We start from the raw sequence: 9,511 nt of genomic DNA, 5'->3' as shown, positions 1-9,511 counted from the left end.
CACCCCAAAGGGCTAGTCAGACCATAGCTTGAATATCATTCACAATTTAACCCCACCACAGAATTCACATCAAAGAACTGGAAAGGACACGGGAGAGACAAACAAAGAGTGAGATGTCTCAGCAGCTCTCGTGACAGTAAAAGAAGTAGGTTTTGTTCCTCAGTATTAATGCTTTGCACTTTTTATGGTGCATTTCATTGAGGAATTTAAAGACTTTTTTACTAATGAATTAGTTAAGCCCTGTGAAGTACTGCCATTCCACAACCATTTGAAAATGAATAAATTGAGGGTGAGTGATCAGTCCAAAATTGCACAGCAGGTGCAGAGTTAAGAACAAAAGCCACACTCCAGCCTGACTCCCAATCATATGTTCTAACCACTAGAAACCACTCCCTGCAGAGGAACCGAAGGCTATGTTTGCACGAGCACTTTTGTGTAAAAAACACCCCTCTGAGCAACATGAGTTACACCTACAGAAGCACAGGCGGGGACAGCGTTATGTTGGTGGGAGGCACTCTCCTGTCGATATAGCTACCACCGCTCATCGGGGGTGGTTTAATTATATTGACAGGAGAGCTCTCTCCCGTCAGCACAGAAGTGGCTACTCGGGTGATCTTACAGCCGTGCATCTGCATCAGTACAGCTGTGCTGCTGTAAGGGCTCTAGTGTAGACATGGGCTAAGTTCCTACACTGTGTGGCATTTTCCCCCATTCTCTTCAGTGTAAGCAGTGTTAGAAAGTTTGTCCTATTTTAATTAGAATAGAATTTATTATATCCACCTACAGTATTTTCAGTGAAACTGGTATCAAAGCATAACATTTCCAGCTTATCCCATTAAATAGGTATATGAGGGGAGAGAGAATTTTCCCTAGTCTCCCTGAGTAGGTGTATGCAATTGCTCATGTTAGAGCAGATCACTGGCAATCTGGAAAGAGAAATCTTTTTAACATTTATTTACCTTTATGGAGAGAATAGCACATATAAAATGAATGTCATGCCTCATTTCTTTTTATTTCAAGCTGTACTCGATGAGCTGCTTCTTTTTTTTTTTTTTTTTGCTAAAGTAAATAAAATATTCATTAAGTGTTTATAGAATTGCGAGCCCCATAGAATGAGTCAGAGAAAGCCTGCTCAGAATTTATCACAAGGTGGAATAAGCCTCTATTGTTTTACATTCATCAGTCTGGTAAGACTATAGGCTTACGGGGAATGCTCTGTGAAGCCACAAGGGGAGATTTAGAATTTAGGCCTTGATCCTGTGACATGTTGCACATGGACTAACTCTTGTGCTTGCCTGGAGTCAATTGCAGGATAGGGCTTTAATGCTTAGACTCAGCCTTTTGTTCCTGGGGTAATCAGCACTATCGAAATGGGGCTGAAAGCAATAGCAGTCACCCACAAAGCAATCTGAGGTGCAGCCCGTAGAGAGTCTTCTGTTCTTCTAAGATAAATGTATGACTGCTGGTTGGAGGGAAAAGAGGTGGAAATTCTCAGCACTTCATCTGGGATTCAGAGAGTATCACAGGAGGAAAGTAATTTAGCGTGTCTTTACCCTCAGCTGCAATTTCTGCCTTGGCAAATCTGTGTCATAAACTTCTACAGAAACAGGACAGGTTATTTGTTGAGGCGTGACAGTTGATTCATGCTGTACATAGACACAAAGCTGTCTCACTGTCTAATTCAGGTGCAGATAATACAGATCAAATATATATTGGCTGATAGTAGATGGTCAAATTGGTGAGGCTGTCTAGGAGATGTCATGCCAGAAAGTCCACAAGAAAAAAAATGTGTTTTCAGGATAGCATGGATGAAGAAGGGAATTCCTGAGTTAGTGAGAAGAGGGAGGCAGTGAAAGCACAAGGATGAGCGTGGAAGAAGGTTACAAAGGGGTTTCCTCGGAGTGTTCAGGGGAGAAGATGGAGCATGAGGGAGAGGAGAAGAGAGCTGGAATTGTGCAGGGATGATGGCGCATGAGGGAGAATGAGAAGTTGTGAGCTGGATGCAGTGGGGATGCAGTTTCTCTAGGCTTACAGCCATGAAACTCAGAATAGTGTTTGGAATCCAGGCCATAGTGTTTAGAATCTACTCCTGTGGCTGAAAGCCTCTTAGGGCAGAGGTTAGTGACACAACCTCTTCACAAGGATACTTGCAAAGCCCCATAAAATCTTAAAGAGGTCACGTGCTTATAGACTATGCCAGCATGACTCAGGCACACTAGAAAGAATACTGAAAGAAAATTGGCCAGCCGAGAGTAAAACTACGTCTTCACTCATTCATTCTCAGGCAAACAAATCTAGTAATAAGCCTGACACAAACAGCCCTAAACTTTGAAGTTCAGATCTAAATCCAAATCCAGTCTGCCCAGCAGACCTTGTCCTTGCAGTGGGTCTAGGCAAATCTCCGGTCCAAACACCCCAAACTGCTGTAAACTGCATTTCCAGGTCTGAAAACTGAAACTGGGGCTGATCTCCAATAAAAACCACTGTCCTGATAGTTTTGGCAGTGCTGTACTGCACTCTATATCCAGAGAGCTACCTGGTCAAAGAAGTGAGCACCTTCTTCAACCTGACCTACAAGGAAGCTGACGGAACTGCCTTCCATGTACCTTCAAACAGCGCTTTTCCTGCAACCCTTTTTACCAGCCTCAAGGGCTGCTTCCCCATCATCTGCTAAAAAGGCCATTTGCAAAGGGTCATCAGTCCCCATATTCCAAAATAATTAGTGAAGAAAGCAAACAAGAATACAGCTGGAGGCAAACTACATTAGAAGCTTCATTGCCTCACACTTAAAGATAAGTATCCTTGAGTAGGTAGTGCATGGCAGTCAGATATGTTAGGACTGTAGCAGTGGAGTACTAGGGAATCACTTCTGCCTTGCGTATAGTTTATATTTTTAATGTTGCAGGCTATGAATATAAAGTGACCATTATCCTCATTCTGCTTTAAAAGGAAAACAGAGAAGAACCTTTTATTGTAAATGCTACGGGAACTGGCTACTAGCAGCTAATATAGTAATATAACTAATAACACTATAAGGAAGCAGACATTTTTCTCACATGCAGCCATTTCAAAAATATTGCTGGCTGATACAGTGCCACATTAGTTTAGGCCATCATGATTTTATCACACACCATACTTTGCCTAATGACGAAAGGAAAGAGAAATACTGTCATCTGTATTGTGGGTACTTTACTGTGGGAAGGTAAAGGGAATCAGTAGTGCACTCTGTATAGCATTCAGAGAGAGCCCTGCCTGGATTAATACTGAACTTCACTCACTCAGACTTGTGTGATTGCAAAACCAAAAAACAGATCATGCTACTAGCTTTTTATTTCAAAATGAAAGTTTCCTAGGCGTGGTTCTGGCTAGTCATGCTCACAAACACTACACTCGTTCCGTGGAGTTAACATTTTGTTTTCCAAACATAAAACAAGCCATTAAAAAGTGAGCATTAGCTAGCTACTCATCCCTCTTCATATAGGGGGAAACTGGCTTCTCAGCTCCCATAACTGTTGGTGATTCCTGGCTTTTTAGTGGTAACCTCTGGTTGTGAACAGGGTTTGGCGAAATCAGTTATCTGTGAGAGCGTGCAGTTTTTTAGGAGTATAAGAACCAACTCAGTGCAGTCTCTGTAGAGATGTAACTCAGGGACCACTGGGTCTAAAACCATGCGCTCCTGTTGCCTGAGCTAACGGACCAAGCAGTAGAGCCTCATGCTTTTTAGATCCAAAGATAACCACAGATGACCCAATTAGGGGTGACCCATATGACGATTTGAATTGCAATACATCTCTGAACCGTAGGGTGTGTGTAACCCATGCTAATGGACTGTGACCCTTTGTCCCCCTCTGGTGACTAGACCACATATAGAGATTTATGAGTCTGCTGCAGCCTCCACACTGATGAGCCTGAGTTTCTAGCTCGGGGTGGGCAAACGTTTTGGCCCAAGGGCCACACTGAGGTTGCAAAACTGTATGGAGGGCCGGGTAGGGAAGGCTGTGCCTCTCCAAACAGCCTGGCCCCCACCCCCTATCTGCCCCCTCCTACTTCCCACCATCTGACTGCCACCCTCAGAACCCCCAACCCATCCAACCCCCCCTGCTTCTTGTCCCCTGACTGCCCCCTCCCGGGACCCCCGGTCTCTACCCCCCACCCCCACTCCCTGTCCCCTGACTGCCCCGACCCCTATCCACACCTCCACCCCCTGACAGGCCCCCGGGACTCCCACGCCTTTCCAACCCCCCCTGTTCCCCATCCCCTGACCACCACCCCCAGAACCTCCACCCCATCCAACTGCCCCCTGTCCCCTGACTGCCCCCCAGCCCTGGCCCCGGCCCCAGCCCCCTTACCATGCTGCTCAGAGCAGCATGTCTGGGAGCCGCGCCGCCCAGCCAGAGCCAGCCACACTGCTGCGCTGCCTGCAGGAGTGCGCAGCCCCACTGCCCAGAGTGCTGCCCACACAGTGGCATGGCTGCGGGGGAGAGAGGGCAACGGGGGAGGAGCCGGGGGCTAGCCTCCCAGGCCAGAAGCTCAAGGGCCAGGCAGGATGGTCCCATTGGCCGGATGTGGCCCGTGGGCCGTAGTTTGCCCACCTCTGCTCTAGCTCTAGTAATAGCGGCTTGTGCTTTTAGCTCTAGAAGTCTAGGGGGTCAGTTCTCACACATAACCTGTCCAGTGGCTTTATTACATTTGCCTCAGAAATCAGCTAGCTTAAACCATAAATAGAAACCTTACATTCATGCAGTTTGATTTTGTATTTGTAAGCAGAGTCTGAATGAGCTCTCCCCTGACATCTAGTGGTGAGCTGTGCAAAAGGACTTCAGGAGCTGATTTCGTTTGCATGGGCACACCCACCCTGTCTATGTGCTCAGCATAATGGGATTGCTTGCCCAAATAATCACTTGTGGCTGGTTTTGGATCCCCAGTCTCCTTGTTATTGGGGCAGGAGTATTAAAGGATTGCTATCCTTGCTGTGTGACTCAAGGGTAGCAGAACTGTACCTGGCATACCCCAATGGAGGGACTCACCCTAACGGTACTCGCTAGGCAGGGGACATGGGTTCCAAAGCCCAATCAGTTGAGAGAGGGTGGGGATAGGTATTTGTGCCTAGTGGTGTGGGCCCCTCGTCTCTATTTGACCCTTCTCTCCATGGTATATGCTGCAGAGCTGAAATCACGAATACCTAGTGTGACAGAGTTGGGCCAGATGGCTACAGGAGAGTAACAGAAGGCAGATATATTAGCCCCAGGTTAAGTAGGTCCCTTTTCCCTGGGTAAGGTAACAGGGAAGGTTCCAGAACAATCAGGAACCTTCTGGAGACAATTAAGACAGACTGGCTGCAGGTGTTCTAATCAGCCTATCAAGAAGCTGCTAGAATCAATTAAGGCAGGCTAATCAGGGCACCTGGGCTTAAAAAGGAGCTCACTTCAGTGTAAGGAGCTGGGAGCAAGAGGCGCTAGAAGCTGAAAGTGAGAACGAGAACACATACTGTTGGAGGACTGAGGAGTACAAGCATTATCAGACACCAGGAGGAAGGTCCTATGGTGAGGATAAAGAAGGTGTTGGGAGGAGGCCATGGGGAAGTAGCCCAGGGAGTTGTAGCTGTCGCACAGCTGTTCCAGGAGGCACTCTAGACAGATGCATTCCACAGGGCCCTGGGCTGGAACCCGGAGTAGAGGGTGGGCCCGGGTTCCCCCCAAACCTCCCAACGCCTGGTCAGACACAGGACGAGTTGACCTGGACTGTGGTTCACGAAAACGGCCAAACTAAGGGCTGCCATGAAGCTCCAAGGCGAGCAAATCTGCCAACAAGAGCAAGACCCACCGAGGTAGAGGAACTTTGTCACACTAGATATAAATATTAGACCTACTCTGGGACAGTGTCTCTATTGTAAGAGACTTCCCCACTAACAGCTGAAATCACGGAGAGCTGTGTTAGGTGGGGTTCCCTAAAGACATTTTGGTGGCAGCGCAGCAGGTGGAGAGGTGTGGCCATTGGATGGCTGATAGAGAAGTGTGGCCAGCAGGGCAGCTGGCAGAGAGGGCCAGAGCAGAGCCCCACAAAAAGGTGTGGTAATCGGCCAGTGGGGCGGAGAGCGAGGGCCCAAACAGCAGAGTGTATAAGGTGACTCCTTACCCCGCCCCCTTCCACCCAGGGTGGGAAGTGAACTCTGCAGATGAACCTCTGAACTCTGGGGCTGCACTGGCCAAGGACAGCAACTGTGAGTGGGGTGCAGAGAAAGGACTGTGGGGTGCATGTTAAAGGGACTTTTGGGTTGCTGAACTTAAGAACCTGAGGGGAAAAGGGCACTGCCCAACTTACTTGGGGGTGGGTCTTTTGCTCACAGTTTATGTCTATATAGCCCATTTGTGGTGTTTTCCCAAATCAATGCTGAGTTACTTCCCTCCTTTTATTAAAAGTTTTTGCTACACTCAGATTCCGTGCTTGTGAGAGGGGAAGCAATGCCTCTTAGAGGCACCCAGGGCGTGATGTGTAATTGTCTCAGGTCATTGGGTGGGGGTTCAAGCTGGTTTTGTGTTGTACTGGTGAAAAGGAACCCCTAGATACTGAACCCGGCCCTTGTTGCTGCTGGCTCCACCTGGCAGAAGGGTTACATATTTGTTAAATTTAGTTTGCTGGCTCTTTGGCTTTTTCTACAGGCTCCCTTCCTTTGTGCTTCTCCTTTCTCATTGTTTTAGGTTTTTGTTTTGCTAGTTCTATTAAAGTGGTCTAGGGGCCTTTGGCCATTGCCTGCAAATTATAATGGATTGTTATTTATTATTAAGTTGTGTATGTCGTCTTGCTATATACGACTGATTTTTCCAGTTGTAAAACAACAAGATGCTATTTACAAAGCAATGTTGGCTTGTGTTTAATGGTTTCTGTACAAGATTGGCATTTACCTTAACATAATTACTGGCTGATTACTTTTGCCAAGCCATCTTCTTCCTGCTCTCTGTTTACTGATCCTGAGCATAACAACGAGCAATATTTTACGTTTACATGGGAGAGGTGGGTGGCCTGTTTTAGTCAGGGAAGATGGACATTACTTGCATTTGGTATGAAAAGACTGTGTTATTTGCAATGCTAATGCTAAAACTTTTAATATATGGTTCTGCATTGTTGATAATGGATTTTTTTAAATTATTTTTCCATGGCATCTGATAGATCAATTTATCCTAAATCCAGCAGCTGAAGGTAAGAGAAGTAGTTGTGGCTTGGGAGTCGTATGAGTTCACGAGCCAAATCTTCAGCTGCTGTAAATCAGCATAGTCCTACTGACTTTAACAGAGTTATGCTGATTTATATGAACTGAAGGTCTGGCTCCATATTCTCCATCCCTATTTTTTTAAATGGTCTGCTCGAGTTTGACTCATAGACTTTAAGGCCAGCAGAGACCGTCATGGTTATCTAGTCTGACCTCCTACACTTTACAGGCCACAGAACCCCATACACCCAGACTGTAATAGGCCCATAACGTCTGTCTGAGTTACTGAAGTCCTCAAATCTTAATTTCAAGACTTGATGTTAGAGAATCCACCCTTTATGCTAGTTCAAACCAGTAAGTGACCCTGGCCCCCCACTGCAGAGGAGGGTGAAACCCCCTAAGGGCATCGGGGCACGCCCGACAGAGACCCAGCCCTTCCTTGTGCCCAGCTTTCCTGGCCAGTTAGCCACCACAAGCTACGAACCCAAGTTGCGAAATCAAGCTACGGACTCAAGCTACGTTCAGGACTGGTAACTATACAGGAGCTGCAGAACATTTAGGGTGTGGGGGTGAGTGTATAGGTATTAGGTATTAGCTATTGGTTATAGATCAGATTGCTACCATTATAAATGTGGTATCTTTGCCCTGAAACGATCCTGTGTAGTTTTGTCTGCATAACACCCCTCCCAGGAACCCCCACCCCAAACCGCCCCCCCCCCGGGACCACACCCCCTATCGACCCCCCCTTGCTCCCTGACTGCCCCGACCTCTATCCACACCCTGCCTCCTGACAGGCCCCCCGGGACTCCCATGCTCTAACCAACTGCTCCCTGTCCCCTAACTGCCCCCCCAGACCTCCTACCCCTTATCCAACCCTGCCACCGCCCCTTACCCTGCCACTCAGAGAAGCAGGAACTCACAGCCCCTCAGCCTGGACAGAGCCAGCCATGCTGCCCACACAGTGGTGTGGCTGTGGGGGAGAGGGGGGGCAGCGGGGGAGGGGCTGGGGGGCTAACCTCCCCGGCCAGGAGCTCAGAGGCCAGGCAGGACAGAACCACAGCCAGATGTGGCCCGCAGGCAGTAGTTTGCCCACCTCTGCATCAGAGACTCAGTCCACTTTGATACCTTGAGAGAGAGCAAGCGATTTATGTAAAGTGTGGATTCCTCAGCCGCACTGACTTTATACTCTAAGCCATCTTTCTGCTCTCCTAATCCTGGGGTGGCTCGGGACTGTAACTTTAAACAGCCTCAAGGCTACTCTAATTTATGCTGACTGCTGCTAGCTGTTTTGCTAGCTGAGGGACGTGGTGAAGCTCCATGAGCTCCAACTCACCCTCCCATTCTGGCTGGTCCTCCTACCCTTGACACACACCCTGTGTGGAAGGGTGCGGACAGGTGATGTAGGGGGCTTGTGTCATTAATACCTAGCAAGTCCTGTTCAAACATTATTTGAGACTATGGAGTCTGTTCCTTTCAAAGTAAATTATAGTTCACAATCTACAATTTTATAGCCATGAGCAATATGTTTTTTAGCTGATGCCGTTAGATTTTTTAAAAAAAATATTCATTCAAAGAGTCGGTACATTAGTCTCCTTTCAGACAGCCTGCTACTCCACTCCCATGCATTTCTATAAGCACAGTAATGTTGCGGTACCAAAAACCCTACTCTGGCACTTTGGTGGTGGATTTTCAAGATCATACATAATCACTGAATCCATTCTAACTGATAGGAGCTTATTACTTTGCTACCCCAATGGTGTGTCACACCATGATCCATCACCGAGCCTCATAAAAATGAATTGGTCTTCTATCTCTTTCTGAACATTAGCAGCCATTTTCTTCAGCTGACTTTTATAATCAGCTCTGATGACACATTCTTTACACAAAAGGCTTCAGATTTTCCATGGCCCCGCGCAGAAGGCAGAATGTCACATAAAGGGCTTGAATGTTTCTGTGGTGCTTTTACAATGGAAAGAGCTGCAAATGTTTTCACTTTCAAAATAGAGTCTTTATAAAGCATTTGCACCAGACATGTTTCCCCACTGTCATTCTATTTGCACCCATTTCAAAAACAGCTGTAATATGTAGTTTATGACACACACTAAGATTGGTGCTGAATACTTTGTTGTAAAGATCAAAAGTGAGATGTGACATGAAACAAATGTTTATATATAAAACCTTGAAGCTCAAATATTAAGCAGCATTTTGCTCAAATTCCAGGAAATTTGCATGGAAATTATATGGAATAGAGCCCAAAATCACAGCATTGCGAGTCCCCTAAAACCTTTATCTATGTTGCACATT

Source organism: Chelonia mydas, chromosome 9, assembly GCF_015237465.2.
Source record: "Chelonia mydas isolate rCheMyd1 chromosome 9, rCheMyd1.pri.v2, whole genome shotgun sequence".
In the NCBI taxonomy this organism is placed as follows: Eukaryota; Metazoa; Chordata; order Testudines; family Cheloniidae; genus Chelonia; species Chelonia mydas.
The sequence above is the reverse complement of the archived record's forward strand: the minus strand, read 5'-3'. Positions refer to the sequence as shown.